General features: G+C 37.3%; 1 protein-coding gene and 1 long non-coding RNA gene across 5 annotated transcripts in view; both read right to left on the bottom strand.

Moving 5' to 3' along the window:
• LOC124168118 (cysteine protease ATG4B) overlaps positions 1-18,966 on the bottom strand; it is a 349,683-nt gene that overhangs the window by 319,110 nt on the left and 11,607 nt on the right. The window lies entirely within an intron of this gene.
• Positions 515-7,039, bottom strand: LOC124168122. The gene is made up of 3 exons (XR_006866846.1): positions 6,973-7,039; positions 3,641-3,774; positions 515-577 (listed from the first exon to the last, which is right to left on the bottom strand). It is a non-coding gene; the product is annotated as an uncharacterized LOC124168122 (long non-coding RNA).

The raw sequence follows: 18,966 nt of genomic DNA, 5'->3' as shown, positions 1-18,966 counted from the left end.
TTTTGAAAAGTCCAATATCAGCTGAGAGAGAATTGTTATCTTCTGATCGGAAGAGATGTCGCATGTAATATCCGAGTAAACTTCCATGAAAACAGCGCAATGGATATTATACGAGGAATTTGAGGACAAGTCTGGTCAATTTTTAGTGCCGACAAATCGGAAATATTATCCTACCCCAAAATTAGACAAGAAAAACTACAGAAGTCACAAGCTGACATGCAATTTTTGTACTTTTCACGAGAGTTGCAGATCATAAAAGATATCATCAAAGGAGGTATATAAAGGAAAAAATCACATTTTTCCAAAGTATATAATGTACACACACCAGAAATGTTACATTTTAAGATTTCCAGAATGATTTAACAATTTCATTGAAACTAAGATTATTTACATAATGCAAAATAAACAAAATAAATAAATCTGAAGTGCACATGATGTAACATTTCTATTAAAATGGATTCAAATTAGTAGGAGAGAATGATGTACAGGTGATGACAGCTGCCACACATCTTGCATTATTCTCAATTTTGCTATGTTCCTTTACCACCAATGACATTGACTACTCGAGTATATGAACCTGTAATTAAAAATATAAATAAAATTTCGTTAATTACACCAAAAGCTTTAATTCACAAGTAATTTTAATGAACAGCATCTCAGTGATACATCAAATTCTCACAATCAACAGTCATGATAAAGTTCTATAATGTGTAGATGTTTATTAAACATGCAATCACTTGTTTCTATATCATATTTCATGGTTTGAGCAATAGGAAATTAATAAATTAAATTTCAATTGGCAGACAACTTTCGGGAAATTAATTCTATTACCAAGATGGCAATCTTCCTGTCAGCATACAAAATTATAAAAAGGAATAATATGACATTAACATTCCACAACACTGTTACTCAGTGGCATATCTACGGGGGGAGGAAGGGAAAGATCCCTCCCCAAAGCCTCAGAGAAATAAAAAAATTATTTATAATTATTTTATATATTGAACTGCATCGACTAAAAGTTAAATCTTTAGTGCCAAAATGATTTCAAATGTATTTCCAGGAATGTTATTCTTCAAAAATTTTCTTGGACTGATTCGTTGTCTGATGGGGGGGGGGGGGGGGGGGGGTGCCACCCCAGGCCCCATCCTATCCTTCCCAAAGCATATTCCTAGTTACGCCATTGCCATTACTCCTTGACACAAATATTTCAACATTTATCAGATCATCTAAAAATATTATCAAATTGAAGACATACAGTCATATTAAACTACTCCATTGCCTAATCTCGACCATCGTAAGCTCTCCCCCTTTAAAAAATATTTACATTTTAAAACATTCCAAACAGCGGAATAGGTTCATAGATTTCACATTTAATAGGTATTCTCAAACGTATCCCATATTTTAACCCCAGAATACTGTTTAGCAAAGAATTCATGTCAATGGTGAAGGTACCCCCCAATTAATGACCCTCATTATAACGATGAACACCATTTACCTATCTCCATTAACACCATCATGGAATGTGTCATACAGTTTCCTCCGGTATTACATCCATTATAATAACATTCAGACCAGGATTAAGTAGTCAATAGTTATGGAAAAAAATTGACTGTATAAGAGGAATCTCAGAATAGTAGTGAATTTATGCACAGCAAGACCAAACTTGCTTATCAAAAGAGACACTAGTAATTATGAAGAACAGATTTCAACCCCAGAAAACTGTTCAGTGAAGGGTTCAAGTCAATGTTCATGGTACCCTCAAATCAATGAGATGAACAACATTTACACTCTCCATTAACACCGTCATGAAATATATATTCCTTTAAGTACAACATATAATTTAGTAATTTGCCAAAAGGATTAAGCAATCCACACTTCTGGAAAGAAACTAACTTAAAAAGAGGAATCTTTGAATTGCAGTGCATTTATGCACAAAAAAACTAGACTTACCCATCAAAAGAAGTATTCTCAATTATGAAGAAGAGACTTGGCACTAGAAAAAGCTTTGAAAGCAACTGAAGCTATACCAAGAAGGGCAAGTATCGAAGGAAAAATAAATATATTGGCCTATGCTGCTGATGTAGCCTTAAAAGCCTATAGTAAAAGTAACCTCAAATCAGTAGCCCAAGTAGAATAGTAATAAAAGTAGGATTACAGGTAATTGAAGATAAAACTAAATATATGAAAATTGGAAGAGTGGCAGAGCCTAACATTTCTCTGCTGGTATTTGGTAGTCACCATTAACTGCCAAAATGAAATAGATGAAGAGATACAAATGGGGATAAATTAAGCTAATAGATGCTACAGGAGCCTATCAAAATTATCATAGATTCAACTTCTCAATATACCAACTCCAGGTATATATCAACTCAAGATAGATAAAAATTAGAATGTATACTATCATAATACAGCAAGTGCTCTTAAATGAGGCTGAGGTAAAGACCCTAACAAAGCAGCCTTAGAAGAAGTAAATAACTGTTGGAAATTAAACATCGAGAAGGATATATGGTCCAACGTTTGACGAAGGGGTTTGGAGAATACTGAAAAACATAGAGCAGGAAACTTCATAAAACAAGATATTGTCACTGTGATCAGAAGTAGGAGAATTTCATGGCTTGGTCATGTAAGAAGAAGTGAGGAGTGTGGAGAGGTCAACCAGAGGGAAGACACCCACAAGAAAGACCAAGACTAAGATGCAATGACCCAGTGTTTGAGGGCATGGGATGAGTTGGGGAAAAGGTTGACATTATGGAGGACAGAGGAGTCTGAAGAGACAACTTGTTGGTGAGGCCAAATATCGACTTGGATTTGAGTATGGAATCATATTACTTGCAATATTTAATTTGATTAAACATGTTTTTGGCTTGAATTCCCCCCTCTCTAAGAACAACTGTTGCACTTATTTGTAATTTGATTTCAGCATTAATCTCATGAACATAATAACATTTCATACATACTAATTTCCTCTGCAAAAATAAGGGGGTACTTCGTAACTGGAACTTTAAAACTTGACTGAAGGATAAAAAGCAGTGGCTTCATAGTATGTGGTTTACTATATCATTGATTAAAAAATTCAACCATGTTGCAATGACCTATTGCAAAATTATTTTAACCATATGCTGAAGTAGAAAATTGAAAGTAAGAATTACAACTCTACAGCATGCTTAAAACACTCTGTTGTACTTCAACTATACAGTATAGTAGGCCCTTATAATGTAATCTACTGAAGACAAAATGATTCTTTGGTGTTCTATACAACAAATACGAGAACTAAACAAGAAACCCAAAAATTACATTTAAATATGAATTATCTTCTGCATGTTTATCGATGAAGCCATAATATCTTTGGAAAAGAATGATGCCAATCTTAAAATGATAAAAATTCAGCCAATCAGTGATGTATAAAAAAAGTAAAGCTTATACTACAATTAAAGTTAAGTTCGAACTCAAAGAGAACCAATGTGTCTAATATTTATATGCCACTTTCATTATGAGGTTTTTGGCTTTTACTTTGCAGTGCACCATTTTCCTGTAGGAACTCTAATGAATTACCTTCAACAAATATATTCAAAGCTACAGACACTAACCTCAACCCTTAAGAAACAAATAAATAGCAATGTGGTACCCTATTCATACATACTGGTGAGAAAGGGTAGTTGAACGTTCAATGTCAGGGTATTTCGTGTAAAATGTAGAACTTGCCCAATCAGTAATTTTAGCATCGTGCACTAGTTCTTCCTATGTTGCTCCCTCGCCAAATGACACCCTTGGAACCTGCTTGAACAGCAGCAGCAACATGCAAGTGATAATGCAAATCAAATTTATTAACTTATTCCAATGGTAAACATTACTAATCACTAGAATATAGAATCAACGCAAAAGGAAATGGCAGAAAGTCCCCCTACGGCTTAGGATAAACACCATAAATGGATTTAGGAGTACAATATCCTAGGTTTATCGCAACATATCACTAAGAAATGCATTTAAAGAAGTTTTTATTGCAACAGAAATCATGATATCTCCAAGATATCATTAAAACCGTATTATTTTCACACAATACCGCATCAGGTCTTGAATAAGTTATATCTACACATTAACAATAAGCTTCCACTCCACTCTTAATAATCACTATTTATATAAGATTTATAAAAGCACAATTAAACGCACAGGCTTAATAAAAGTAAATATAAAAGTAAAACAATAAGTTCTAGAGAAATGTACATGAATAATATACACACTAACAATAACGCATTGAAATTGAAATGATGTACGAAGAAATAATCAAAAACTCCTAGTTATCCATAGCCATATTTTTCAATAACTCTCAATAATAGGGAAGTGCACTAATTTTTTTTAATTGCTGAATTTGAAAGTTTAGCCTAAAAAAGAAACATTAGTATAGTCACTTTTATTTTCTGCATCTGGGGTATGCACTTTAAAACGTTTTGAAAGTCGGAAAATTTCATGTTGCGCTGGAACACAGCGCCTCCATCTTGATTGAGATGTGACGTCACAAGGCAGTAGTCACTAGTGGAGTATCGCTGAATTCCGTCGCTTTCTTTAGCGCGGCGAGAGTTTCCGGGAATCGGTGGAGTTTCCTTCCTAAAAATGTCGTCTAGTACCGAAAACATGAATTCAAAATAGAATTATAAATGATTTTTTGTTCCAAATTTCATCTCGACGTCGAAACAAAAGCCTGGAGAAGATATCCATTCCCGTGCCTTAAGCACAAGCTATACGGAATAAATGGTTCAAGGCTGCTCCTGACTCTTACCTATCGATGATATTCTGTTTTGAAGATCATTTGAAGGTATTGTAAGATCAAATTGATATTTACATTATAATAATTTACTTAACAGGTACCTCAGTCACATCAGAAAGTGTGTTGAGTCAAAATATAGCATTTTCCGCGTAGACCTACGTAATTTATAAACTGAAAGTAGTTTGGTTTAAGAGTTATGGCGCGACTGTTTTTTTACACGACCGGGCAAAATGCGTACTTTGCCCATGATATGATATATGATATATGATAACAAACGATTTATGTTAAAGTTAATCTTTATTTGTTGAAATTAGTACATTTATAGGTGATACAGTTATAAAGGTACACAGCAGGTCGCACGGCGTAATTTGTACTCCACTGGTGAGGGGTTCATCTTGCTGATCTAAAAAATTATCTACAATACCTCGAACTTGGAAAACTCGCAATATAGGCAGTCAAAGTACATTGTAAGAATACACGAGACCATCATAGCCCAGAATGTACGTACAATGTCGAAATCCTTGGTTTTCAAAGATTGACGTATTTCATACGCCAGCGCGCCCGGTCCAGGGTTATCAACTTTTATTTCATCCTATTTGTTAGTTGAAATTATATTTCAGAATGGTTCTTTTAGCACTGCTACTGAGGTAAACTGGTAGGTACTGAGTACAAGGTACTGAGGTATATACTGAGTAAGTAAACTCCCTTTGGAGTAATGTGAATTACAAGTGTTCGAGATATATGGCATTTTATATTCGCTTTGTGTTCTTATTAATTATGCCTGTACGCATATTGTCGCTTGCCGCGAGCCTTTAATGGTATGTGCTCTTTCAAGAGTGGTTTTCATTTTTAATGTGGAAGTTGGTGAGTATAAGCAAAGAAAAAATTAACATTTTGGCGCACACCAACCCTTGTAGTCATCGTATCTCTGCGTTTGTAATGACACTGCTAAAATACCTAAACGCCATAATGATGATAAAAAAATTGCCTCATGTCAATGATTGCTGCAATTATAATTAATGATAAACTTGATGCCGTATGATCACAATGAAGACAACAAAAAATAATGCCGTGAAGTAGTCTCGAACCACCGTCCTTCGAGTCTTTCCTTTGAATCGTGCACGCTACCACTACCCCAACCGACCCATTAGGTAGTAGCGGATATTTTGGATTTATATAAATAACTTGTAAAAAGTAACGCATGAAAATTAATTAATTACAGCCTAACTAACGCCCCAATTGAAAAAGATGGAGCAAGGTACGCGGTCTCCCCTTGTTAGCCTTAACGTCTCGCATTTCTATGGAGCGTTGAACCTGTCCTCCTTATTCAAAAATTCAATAACCATAAATACATCAAAGTTTGGTATACCATTTATAAATCGTTGGAATTTTCCTTCTCCCAACCAAGATTATCTTTTCTTGAACCCATCCTGGACAGCGAACCATTGCAACAACCAGCCAGCTCGGAAATAAGTCTAACATTCCATGATTCTAGTTGCGAAGGGCGAACGTTCCGGCCGGCGTGAATACATACGCAACGAATAAGTCTTGCAGCAAACGTCTGAAATAGGTTTATTAGTTTGACTCGGTTCTTACAAAAAAAGTTTTGGCATGATAAACGGCATTGGGCCAAAATATACCCAGCGAAAAATAAATGCCATCATGCATTTATTAAAAATTCAATGTGCTATTCGTACTACTCTTTCCAAACTTGAAGTTGACACGTAAATGAATATCAATATATTACGCAATGATGAGTCGTTTACTCAAAAGAGAAGCAGCCACATATATATACTGAAGATATTTTATGACAGCAAAAAACGGATACCCTCAAATTCTGTAATTTTTCTATGCAACAATAGTGGTAGAACTAAACGGTGTAGAAGCCGCCTTCTACTACTGCCTTGTGACGTCACGGCCAATATTCAACATGGACACCCGTTTTAGCGGCCTTTGAATTTTTCCATATTTCAGACGGTCATCTCGAATCAAGTATTCACTATTAGGATTTAAACTGTGGTTTTACGACATTATCTTATTCTGAACTCTAATTTTAAAAATGTGTTTGGTGCATTTGAAACACTAGTGCACTTCCCTATTAGGCATGAATGGTACCGTCCTCTTTGATAATCACTGAAGCCATTTCAGAAAAACCTAATTAATTATATATTTCCATATTTTACAATTAGTTACTAAGCTCGAATACGTACCACAAGTAAATATTCGGCCAAAGATGTTGAAACTTCAAGTACACAGGAGCAGACAGCAGTATAAGCACTGGGCCACGACAAAAGTTCGGTGTTGATGTATTTTTCCGTTTTAACCAGCCCTAGGAATGTAATCCTCTTCAAACAAAACTGGAATTAAAAATTCGGAATGAGTCAAGGAAAAGATTAGTCGCAAAAGCGACTCGTCGAGATTTTAATTGCATCCTAAAATTAAGCATTCACACTACTTCGAAATATAATAGTCATTCTTCTCATGAACAACACACAAATAAAGCAATGAAAAGCGGAGTTTCGTCCACTAATATGTATCCGGATATGCAGATTCTAGTCAAAAACGTAATTGTCTTTATTGTTGTAAATGACCGTAAGATTACTTCATACCGGCATTGACAAAAACAAATATTTTTATTGAATACAAAACTAGCAGCACTAATAGTTATTGTTACACTTTCTGGTACGTAGTAAAGAACTAAGTCAATCATCTCTGCAACCCAGACTAAATATTATATTTTAGTCACAAAATTTCACATATTCCATTGATGAATAGAAAACATACAAGCACAAAAACACTCGTCAAGAACCTCGCCGGATTATCTGAACCGGAATACATATTTTTTTAAATTACTACTTATACACAGTTCAAACCTAATAATTGGAATATGTGGATCAGCACTATTAAAAATTTAAGGTAATAGTATTAAAGGAACCATTATGTGTAGAAAAACTTACCTCACGTAGGCGGGAAGACGTTGTTTGGTGTCACTTGTCCCTTCGGCATATTTGAAGCCATTTCGCTCTTCTCTCAATATTTTGAGGGAAAATAAAATTTTTAAACACGTCCTTAGTGCTAATGTAGCAATTAGGAGCCGAACTACAACTTATTGTGCCGTATTTCTACTACAAATAACGGAAAATCTTGCCGAGCAACTGCCGGCCACATTCACTTTCCAAGTCACTTTCATAACGTAAACAACGAGTGCAGAGAACAAAGATGGTAGGAAGCGACGACTCAACTTTGTAGTGTATTATCAACAATCCAGAGGACTCTGCCCTGTGCTAGCCAACAGCATGGCATTCCATCAGAAAGTACATATGTAAGCCATCAGTCAAAGTCCATCATTTAAACAGTCCAAACAGCACAATTTTCAAAGATACAGGCGTGGCATCAGTACCGTCAAAAAAGATGAAACGGCCTGGAAATGCCAACAGTATAGGTATATCCCATAGGATGCCCGGCTTCGCTGTGAAGGCAACGACGTCACATAATAGCAAGATAGCAAAATCTGACATGCTCGAGCTGGACTCCCTCATTCGCAGCCTCATTGCTTGAAAGATTGCAGGGGGAGCACGCTCCTTCCTTCCCCTGCTTCCTGATGCAGATGCACCTCACCGCAACGGAAGCATTTACTGCTGAATCACAAGTCAGTATTTGATGAGAAAGTGACAAAATTCAGCAGAAAGGGATATTAAAATTCAGTCAATGGTTGATCTGAAGATTGAAACCTATTATCATTTCCAAACGCAAGCTTAATAGTTTAGATCCTGAGCATGTTAAGATTTTATAGCTTTTTAAGAAATAGTTTGAAAGCTTATAAAATTGATTTTTAATCAGTAAAAGTATTACAATGTGCATGTAAATCTAAAAAGCATCCCTTTAATTGTATGTATCCAAAAGAAACCTGAACAATTACTTCATTAAATAGCAGTAATTGAAAATGCATTTGGATGCGAAATATCTGAAGATCCCACTCCGAAAATCAAGGATTCGATTCGATCCTGGGTCCAAAAAAATCCTGCATCTGTCCATCCTTACTTTCTAAGTACGTTTTACGTTAATAGGTTATTTTCCATGATTTAGAGGGAGCCTTTGCATATCCATAAAAAATTTGGTTCCTGTCTTTTAATTCTCAGGGGAAGAGAAAGTGAATGACCTGGATGGCATTCACAATTCACTTGGTAGATTTATTTTTACAAATAAATCATCATGATTTGCTGATAATGATTCAGTGTACTTGTTACCTAAAAATTGTATATTTGGCTGACGATAACAAACTTAATTTGACTGATTTGGGAATTACACATAATGTATAGTGAAAGTTCAACATAGTGAAATAAAATGAAACTGCACTTTTCCACAAGTGTTTAATGCGTACAACGCCCATACATAGAATAACAGTTTATGCCATAGATGTATCACGCTTATGTTTTTCCATATACACCTTTAATATGCGGTAATTTTCATTGCAACAAGTACCGTATAAGCGCGTGTAAGAGGCACACCTTTTTTCCCAGATATCGTAGCCGAAAATGGGGGTGTGCCCCTTACACAAACTTCTTATCTTCCCCCCCTCCCCTTCACCGGTCGGAAGTCCAAGGGGAACTGAGTGGCTTTGGTTTTCAGCGTGAGTCAGTCATCTGAAACCCTGGGTCAAAATCAAGCGGCAGGCAGGGGAGTTTCTCCCTTAGTGATGTATTTTTAAAATGCTCCTGTTTGAATTTCTTGCAAGCATCGCGCCGCCACGTCGGTACCCAAGAGGTGAACATTGAAAAGATCGCGTGGGGCGATTCGCTCCGGAGCGCGCGATAAATTTATTGCCACGAGTGGGCATCCCGCGGCATTTATACTGCATATAGTAATATTGGTGTCAAAACCTGCGGTTAAAAAATTCGAATGAGTGTGCTCATTGTTGGACTTAATGGTGGATAGAAGAAATCGGAAATGCTTATAAGTGAAGAGCGCGGAAGGAGAGGTCGAGGGGAAGGAGCACGCTCCCTCCCCTCCGTGTTTCAAGCTACGAGGCTATGAGCGAAGGAGCAAGGGAAGAACACGTCCGATCTTGCATGTGACGTCATTGCCTTGAAAGCGAAGGGGCGAAGGCGCAGCAATGTGATATACGCAGTTTGCGTTGCCTGAGTTTCCAGTCCGTCTCGTCTTGTTTGAATGCGCTTATGCTACGCTTGTTTCTTCCGAAATTGTGCTGTTTGGACTATGTTGAATATTAGTAGCCTTATTTTAGCTATAAATCTTTGTGTCAATCACTTAGAGCTCAAAATACTTAAATGCTGTCAGATATACGTCGCGTTAGGTCTAATTCTTTTTAGAACCTCGTGCGTGTCACAATTGCTGAAAGATATTGAGATATCTTCGAGCTCAGAAGGTGACTCACGTAGCATTTGACCTCCAGAAACTCGGGGAATTGAACCTGGTAGACCGAAAAAGGTCAGTTGGTGAAATGGGGTAGGGATGAAACACGTTTCCATTGTTCCCCTGTAACTTGATATTTTCCTGTGGAGTCTCGGAAAGGAAAAAAACGGCAGAGGCATTGGCTGATGGAGAGCCGAGTGTAGTTTCGTTAGGCCCCTTGCACACACACCGATTTTGGACGGCCGGTAAAATATTGGCCGATATATTTTACCGGCGAAGCGATGCTTGCACACACGCCGGATTTTTACCGGTCAAACGATAAGTTGCTATGTTTTTGAGCCGGCGACGGCGATCCACAGTGACAATGGCCGGCAGCTAACCGGCATTTAGCCGGTGCCGGCGCGTGTTCGGTACGTGTGCAAGCTCCAATGCTCTCCCATTGTTCACTATTGGAATGTGGACGGCCGATATTTTACCTGCCGTCCAAAATCGGTGTGTGTGCAAGGGGCCTTAAATCTACGATGTGGTTATTATCCTAAGGCGCTGAGATTGCCCCGATTGTTGTCCTATCTCTTGGGAAGGTTCATGCTATGTGCCTGTCGTGTTTTGCCTTAAAATTTTCCACGGCTGCAATTCTATTGCAATACTCCTGCGAGAGCTTTTAAACAAAATTGTTCTTGAGTAGGACAAGCAACGTAGAGTGATGACGTATGCGAAGAGAGGATCGGAACTCTTTCTACTCCCTCTTATGCCGCTATTACCGCCGCAGTTATCAAAATTTCCTCTTCCAAATAGTACTGAAAGAGGACATTTCGATAACTGTCGAAATTCCAGGCATACGTCTGCAACACCGCACGATAGGATAAAAAAAATGTCGCAAATTTTTTTTTCTTTATAGCTTCGATCCTTAAAAATAGGGGTGCGCCTCTTACGCACACTTCTACGGTAGTTTTGGCCATTTTGCTCCGTATGAGAGAATACCAAACAATATATATGAAAAAGGTATCCAACTATCCCAGTCATTTTAAGTGACAATAGAATTAAGAGAGAACACATTGTTTTCCCTTGAAACTACATCTACATAATACCATGCGAGCCACCTCATGGATGTTTGGCACAACTATTGTATGCCAAGTGCATGCACTGTTGCGTGAAATTATCGAAAAAAGAAGCGCTAAATCCACCTCACCATACTGAAGCATTTTCAGGTGAAACACAACTCTGTATGCGATGAGAAAGTGACAACATTCGGGGGAAATGTGTGTGAGAAAAATTTTAATTCAGTCGATGGCAGTGGGGTAGCCAGGAATTTTGTTAGGGGGGGGGGGGGTCCAAAACCAGGGGGGAAAATTTTTAAACGGGGTAAAAAGTAGAGGATTTCAAACTAATTTGAACACCCTTCACAATTGAAAAAAAAACTTCATTTTTCAAAGAAATCTATTGTAAATTCATGATTTTTCAATATTTTGTATCCTTTTATGAAGGAAAGTAATTGTGTTTTTATATTTCTGGGGGTGCGGACCCCCTGGACTTCCCCCTATCGCTACACCACTAGTCAGTGGTTTATCCAAAGATTTTTCCTATTTTCATTTCCAAACCCAAGCGTAACAGTGCAGGCCTGAGCATGTAAAGATGTTTTTAAAAAAACAACTTGCAAAGCCTATAAAAATAATTTTAAAAAATATTAAAATGTATATGAAAATCTAAAAAGCATTCCTATGATTCTATGTACCCATAATAAACTTGAATAATTACTTCGTTTAATAGCAGGAATTTGAAAATGCATTTGGATACAAAAATATCCGGCTCCGAAAATCAAGGATCCGATCCGAATACAGATCCAAAAAAAAATCCTGGATCCGTACATCCCTAGTATGTTACAAGGAGCATTCAAAATTGCGTTTCGTAAAGCAGTGAATTGCCAGAATGCACTGTTGTGAGATGGAAAAATAGCCCCTGCTCTAATTACAGGCTCGGATTCTCACAATTTCAACAAATGTTTTCAATGCTAACCTGTACAATGATTTGCCCAGTGTAAAACGACCTTTATGCATATTCAAAAAGACGATGTACTAATTATCACCACTTCTGTCATTTTCATGCAGTAATTAGGAAATTGGCTCAAATGCTGGTGATAACTTCATGGTTAATTAATGTCAGGAGATATGAAAAAAATCATTTTTGGCAGACATATTTTTCGAAGCATGTAGACGAACTTAAAGCTTGATAGTATGGTTATAACTAGTGATGGGTCGGTTCGATTCCTCGATTCTTCGATTCCTCGATTCTCGGCCAAGAACCGGAATCGAAAACGAGTACTTGCCAAGGCGAAAAATCGATTCCGATTCCAGTAGTACTTCAAACAACAAAATAAACGACCGCGTTTCCAACAGTCATTTGAATTTTCGCGCCACGTAATCGTAATAACAAAACACATATCTTCTTGGGATGTGCGAGTACTCTAAAATTCAAGTCGATCGAGTAGTTGGTACTCGACTCGAGCATTCCGAGTCGCATTACGAATGTCGAGTCGAGTAGTTAAGGTTACAGTGCTTTCGAGGCTAGTAGGTCCAGCAATCTGGCGATAGGAAGCGCTATCATGAAACTCATGTAATAATGCAGTTTTTAAAGCCGATAAGTCATTCTAATGCCTTGGCCTGGTAGTTTCAGCTTGCCGAATACACTATAGTTGTCGACGTGGGCGCCGAATACCTTTACGCCAGCCGCAGCGGCCGATCGTCTTCCTACCCGGCGCACACTAGTCTGAAATCGGAAAAAGCTGGAATAAAGTCCAAAATGACCTTTTTGGGGATAGAGACTTGAAACTCAGCGTAAATACTCATAAATCATTACCAAATATTGCTTTATATGCCACTTCACATAAATACGAACCTTTAGTGAGATACAGAGGCCCAAGCATGACCAATTTTTCAATGCCACGCGAGATATCGTTTTTCCTCAAAAAATCTTTGAATTTATCCAAGTGGTTTTGCGTTGGTGTGAGTTTTATGGAATATAAAACGCAATATTCCTTTGATCTGGTGATTTGCCTATACTTTCAATGACTTTCGAAGATTTTGGCTCTCATCTGTCGGGTTTTACAACGCAAAATGGCCGACCCGTTTTTCACGTGAAATTTGACATAAAGTAGACATTATCTTTCGTTTACGAAAAATATAACTCGGAAAATTTTAACCACAATATAAAGTAGAGATTTCTAAAGAGTACTAATAAGAAATCTTGAAAAAAAAGTTTGCGAAGAAGGAAATAAGAGCGATTTTTCAATCGCGCGTCAAGGCTGAGCTACACGCTGCGGAACTTTAAGGCTCGGTAACAGGCCGATTTTTCAAGTTTTTTAAAACATTAGTCTTGAAAATCGTCATTTAAAGCATAGATAATCGTCTTCATTGACTTAAAACACTAAACTGAGGATGTTAAAAAGGATTATGTATAGATCGACTTGACCATTTTGCGCATTACTCGAGTGAAAATACTATAGTATTTAGGATTTTTTTATAAGGATTGGATATTTTTTGGAACCATCCCACGCATAAGAAATATGCCTCGGGTATTGAAGTAAAGTGAAGAAATTAAGTCAGCATGCTTAAGAGAGAGAAAAAAGAACTATTTCCGTGAAAGACAACAACCGATACCCTTTTTCCCTTTCCACCTTCGCCGAGGTGAGTCGGGCGGTAGGGGGAGTTTTCACACCACAAGTCTCTTTTAGCCTTTTTTATTACTACGACCGTCCGATGTGATATTCATTTGTAGCGTTTAGTTTCTTTCTTGAACTTAAAGCAAGAGATTTTAAGGTTGATTAAATGACATGAGAAGTATAGCATTTTTTTTGGCTCTACAAAACTAAAGTTTAGTTCTATAGTTGTTCGCTTCGACCACTTGAATTCCATGAAGATTCAAGATCCAAAAAATCGTTGATATAATTTTTAATAAAAATTCCAAAGTTTCCGAAATCTTGCAATTTTGGTGGGAAAGTACATGCCCAATAACACACATGTGTAGCAAAAGGCAATTTTCTGCAGGCAGTAATACTATAACATGGAGACGTCAAAACCTGCTGGCTGAGCATGTAGAATAATTGGTTTTTCTGCTTGAGAATTTGAAAGGGCCAAATATTACATAGATTCATATACGTAGTATGTAATCTTTATTACAGCTATGAAAATTTCTGTACTCAGGTATATTCTGTTTTGAAATTTAGCTATTATATTTTAATTACATAGTAATTATTTGAAAGATGCTTTTGTCAACTGACTCTTTCACAGAGTAATATTTTTTAAAGTGGTTTTCTTGTTGCCTGGAATTAAGTGATATTTTTCTTGGAGCCTATGGCATCAGAATCGATGGAATCGGTATCGGTAGAATCGGAATCGAAATGTCAGAATCGGAATCGGGATCGGAATCGATAAAATTTTGGAATCGACCCATCACTAGTTATAACCATTAATTATGATTAACCTAAGTTGGATAGGCATCGTTTATGTTAATCTTTATTCTTGACCCATCAATGCCCATGCCCACGGGTGCCATATGGCACACAGTGCAGTCCTGAGCCAATACTCCTGCAATGCATTTAATATGTGAATTTTAGCGTACATTTCTGTGCACATACTTAGTAGGTTTCCTCTATTATTCAGTCACTTTGGATTGTGTTCGTTGTGTTGAGCTCATATGTATCATATTTCATAAAGGTGAAATTTAAGTGAATTTAAAAAACCTAGGGTGCTGAAGGGGTAATCAATAATATTACGAACTGATCGACAATTGTTGCTCGCAACAATCAAATGAAATATCCTCCTGGAATACATACATGCAAATGGCACACAGCAGTTACTCATGTTTTTTGAGGGTGCTCCACCAATTTTAAAAATCTGGAAAAAATTAGGGTTATACTTTGATATAAGGATAACAACATATATTTTTTTTGGCGTGTCTATTGTTTCCAAAAAAATTTAATCTAATTTCGAAAATTTCTAACTTATGCAAAAGTTTAGTTTTCGGTCAAAAAATTTTGAAAAAAAAAATCTGGATGGTATAACATAATGGTAAATACATTTTAAAATTAAGAAAAAGGTTTCACAAAAATAAAAACTGGAGATATGGTTACAAAACGAAAAATCGTGTTTTTTAATTTTTTTGGGGTGTAAGGGTGTCGCTTGCCGTCTCGTGTCAGCTCGGTTTTCGCTCTTGGGGTAATGGAAGAATCGCAGAGTCACGTTCGAGTGATGGGTCCAGTATCTGAAACTCATAACACGTTGCAACCTCTCGCGTGGGATCCATCCTCGTGCATGACTCTGACACCCTACTCCGATTAACAACTTGCTCTCGCGTGGGAATTGGTCTCCGCGTATTCCTCCAACACTTTATGCCGCAACACGTTGCAGTATCTTGGCGTGGGAAGGCGTATGATGTGCATGAACTTGCGGCCTTTTCCAGCCAATAGGAGGACGCCGAGAGGGTCGCGGGACGGATGCGACACGGAAGGAAGCCTCTTGGAGGGAATAGACACGGGGAGTCTTACGCTGTATCTCGGAGGGGGAGTTTATACCTGTGCTCTGACAATTAAACGTGTGGAACTACACTTGGCATCTCATTCTGCCTTCTATGAACCTGGCCCTTACTATATGCTAAGTGCTTACAGGGAGTTAATTTCCATTGTTAGGGCCTGAAACTTTGGAGAAACACATCATTTTTGATGCAAGTGCAAGTGCTCAGGATAATACTATTCCTTTTTCAAAACATCTGGGGCACTTTTCACCTTCTTCACCGACTAAACCCTTTTGTGTGTGTATTCAGTAGGTCTGAGAATACGATGTAAAATATTTTTCATTATACTGCAGGGCCCATGGGGCCATGCAGTGGGCCTTGAGAATTCGATAAGAAATACATGTACAGTAAAACCTCTATGTGGTGAACCTCTTTACATCGTAAACCTCAATACATCATACCAACCCTCTGGTCCCGTCAGATTTACATGTAAATTTATAGGCAAACCTCTCTATAGTGAACCTCTTTATATCGTAAAACCTCTATATATCATAGCACCGAGACACCCCCGAGACGGCGTAACTACCTCCGCAATTCGTACCGAGACAACTAGAGACAATTTATGCAGCCGCGATAACGAACATGGAATGACATTTTCAGCGATAAATGTTTCATGCTTATTCTTTTCTTTTACACCTTTACTATACTGTAATTTTCACGTTAACCATTAGCTTGTGCCATTTTGTTCCATATGAGAGCATACCTAACAGTAAATAAGAAAAAGGCAACGAACTATCCTAATCATTTCAAGTGACAGTAAATGAAGACAGAACGCATCGTTTTCTCTCGAATCATGGTAAAAATTGTGCGATAGCACTCGCTTTCTGTTATTTATAGCTTTATTTTCCTGTAAGTGCTTACATACTACGTTCAGTTCATAAAAGAGGCGACCAGCGCAGCCTATAATCCCTCGCTGGCGGAAATATTTCAACTAACTTCACTCCTATTTATGGAGACAGAATTACTTGACCGCATTGCTACTTCCGTTTCTAAAATGAAAATATTTTGAGAATTTTCCGCGACTTGAAATAAATCAAATACAGTTTCGCAATTATTTTATTCCCATATTTCCTGGTGTAGCACTTTCTAACTGCTGCCTTGGTAATTTTTTCGATGCTTTCGTGAACGATCGTAGTTTACAATTTATTGCGCTTAGCGACAGTCATATGTCTTGCGTGCGTATTCATGCCGCGAAATCTGACTCTTCCATTGTGAGTCCGGGACGTCAATTTCTAGCAATACTGAGCGAACATCACTCCATGCACGACAATGTTAGGTGAAGGAGACAGCTAATTAGCTGATATGCGGAAGAGCAATGAAATTTTTTACCGTCGCCGCCGCAACCTGAAGTAGTTCGCCCAGCATTCTCACTAGGAAATCACGTCGTTTTGCAGACCTAGCGTTTCTTTGTGCCCATGACAAAGTTTTTCTACGGAACTCTACGAGCATTGTATTTTAGAGAAAGGGAATTCGACGAAATTTTCAAAATTACGCTCAATTTCTTGTTTATTTTTTGCAATAGTCACGTGTTTATTTATTTTTTATAATCTTTAACAAGTCATACGTTATAAGAATGATAAACCAATTTTCTAAAATATATTATTAGGAGTATTTTCAATTATTTGCCATAAAATATGAAAACATACGAAAATTACTTAATTAATTATAAGCTGATGATGGATTCGACAAATAAAACAAGGCAGCTGCTTGACATTACCACATTCCGAGGAATTTTCCGAGCCATCGACGAGGGCAGGCAGAAGAAAGATGTAGCAGTGACCTTTGGAATACCATCATTCACCCTGACATCTGTTTTAAACAACCGAGGAAAAACAGAAGAAACTGTATATCTAGGCTGCACAAATAAAAAATGTGGGCAGTGAAATAAGAGGATGAAGGAATTATGTTAAGAAATATAGAAGTTGTGTAGTTCCCTCCAAACACTACCAGTAAATTACAACCCTTAGACCAGGTAATTATTTCTTTGGTCAAAAGGCATTATCGAAAACAGCTAGTGATTTATTTTTTATGGAGAGTGAATAGTGAGAACGGCATTAAAAATGCTCATGGAACATCCTTCAGACCATGCACAGGCTGTGTCTTTCATGGAAGGAATTAATATCTTCCATTTTTGAGAAATGCTTTATCAAGGCTGGGATTACGGGTGGTAGCAAACAGGAGGAAAGTGAGATATTTGAGAATGAACCTACAGAGTACGATAAAATCGACAAAATAGTTGACACAAATTCAACATTTGAAGACTTTGTAAATGTTGATAATGATTTATTCATATGTTCCCCACATGAGTTGGAAGATAGTGGTGAAGGAGATGTATATATCTTGCAGGATACAGGAAGAGATGGATTTAGAGGAAGATGTTGGTAATGAGGAATCAGTTACAGTTACCACCAAAGAAGAGGTTGAGGATTCATTGAACGTAATTGAATGGTTTTTATTAAGCATGGAGGAATGCGATCATAATATGATTGTATTCAATAGAATTATATCGAAAGAGTTTTAAAAAAGGTTTGAGCAAACCCAATAACTAATTTCTTTCCTAAAAAGCCCTCTTGAACAAGTCACTTTTACCTTTGTGTAATCATTAAATTGTAAATATATGTTCACTAATGCATGCATATATGTTTAAATATATTAATATTATGGTTTATTAATAAAATGGTGCCTATCACTGAAACCTCTCTATAGTGAACCTCGATACATCAAATTGCCCAAATTTTGGTCCCCTCCATTACGATGTAAAGAGGTTTTACTGTGCTTAAACTCTGTTATTTTTGCCTGCAGGCCTTTTTCCTTTTGCAGAATTAAATTAGTGATAATGGACAATTATAGATGAAAAACATACAATTGAAAATAAAAATAAAACACAATCTTATTATTTAATTTGAATTTAGTTTTTCACATGATTTACAGTGAATTTTTAAAAAATCATAAAGGTACTGAAATTTTAGCATTTAGGCTTACTGTCCCCTTGACAACCGTCAGTATTGTTCATGCTGCTTGACATCTCTTTCTTAGCTTAAGCCTGAATCACACGATCATTTTTTTTCGTCGCGAAATTGATCAAATGGGGAAAGAAACACTCCAATGGCCGTAACAAGGGACCTCGTCACAGGTATAAACAAAACACTGTGTGGTATGCTGGAACGGGAAAATTCGCAGCAGTGACCAACCCCAGCCTCTCAACCGGAAACCCTTCACTAACACACGATCAACAGTGTAGAAACCTTCGCGAGGGTTTTGTGGGA

This window comes from Ischnura elegans, chromosome 11 (assembly GCF_921293095.1).
Source record: "Ischnura elegans chromosome 11, ioIscEleg1.1, whole genome shotgun sequence".
NCBI classification, from domain to species: domain Eukaryota; kingdom Metazoa; phylum Arthropoda; class Insecta; order Odonata; family Coenagrionidae; genus Ischnura; species Ischnura elegans.
The sequence above is the reverse complement of the archived record's forward strand: the minus strand, read 5'-3'. Positions and strand labels throughout refer to the sequence as shown.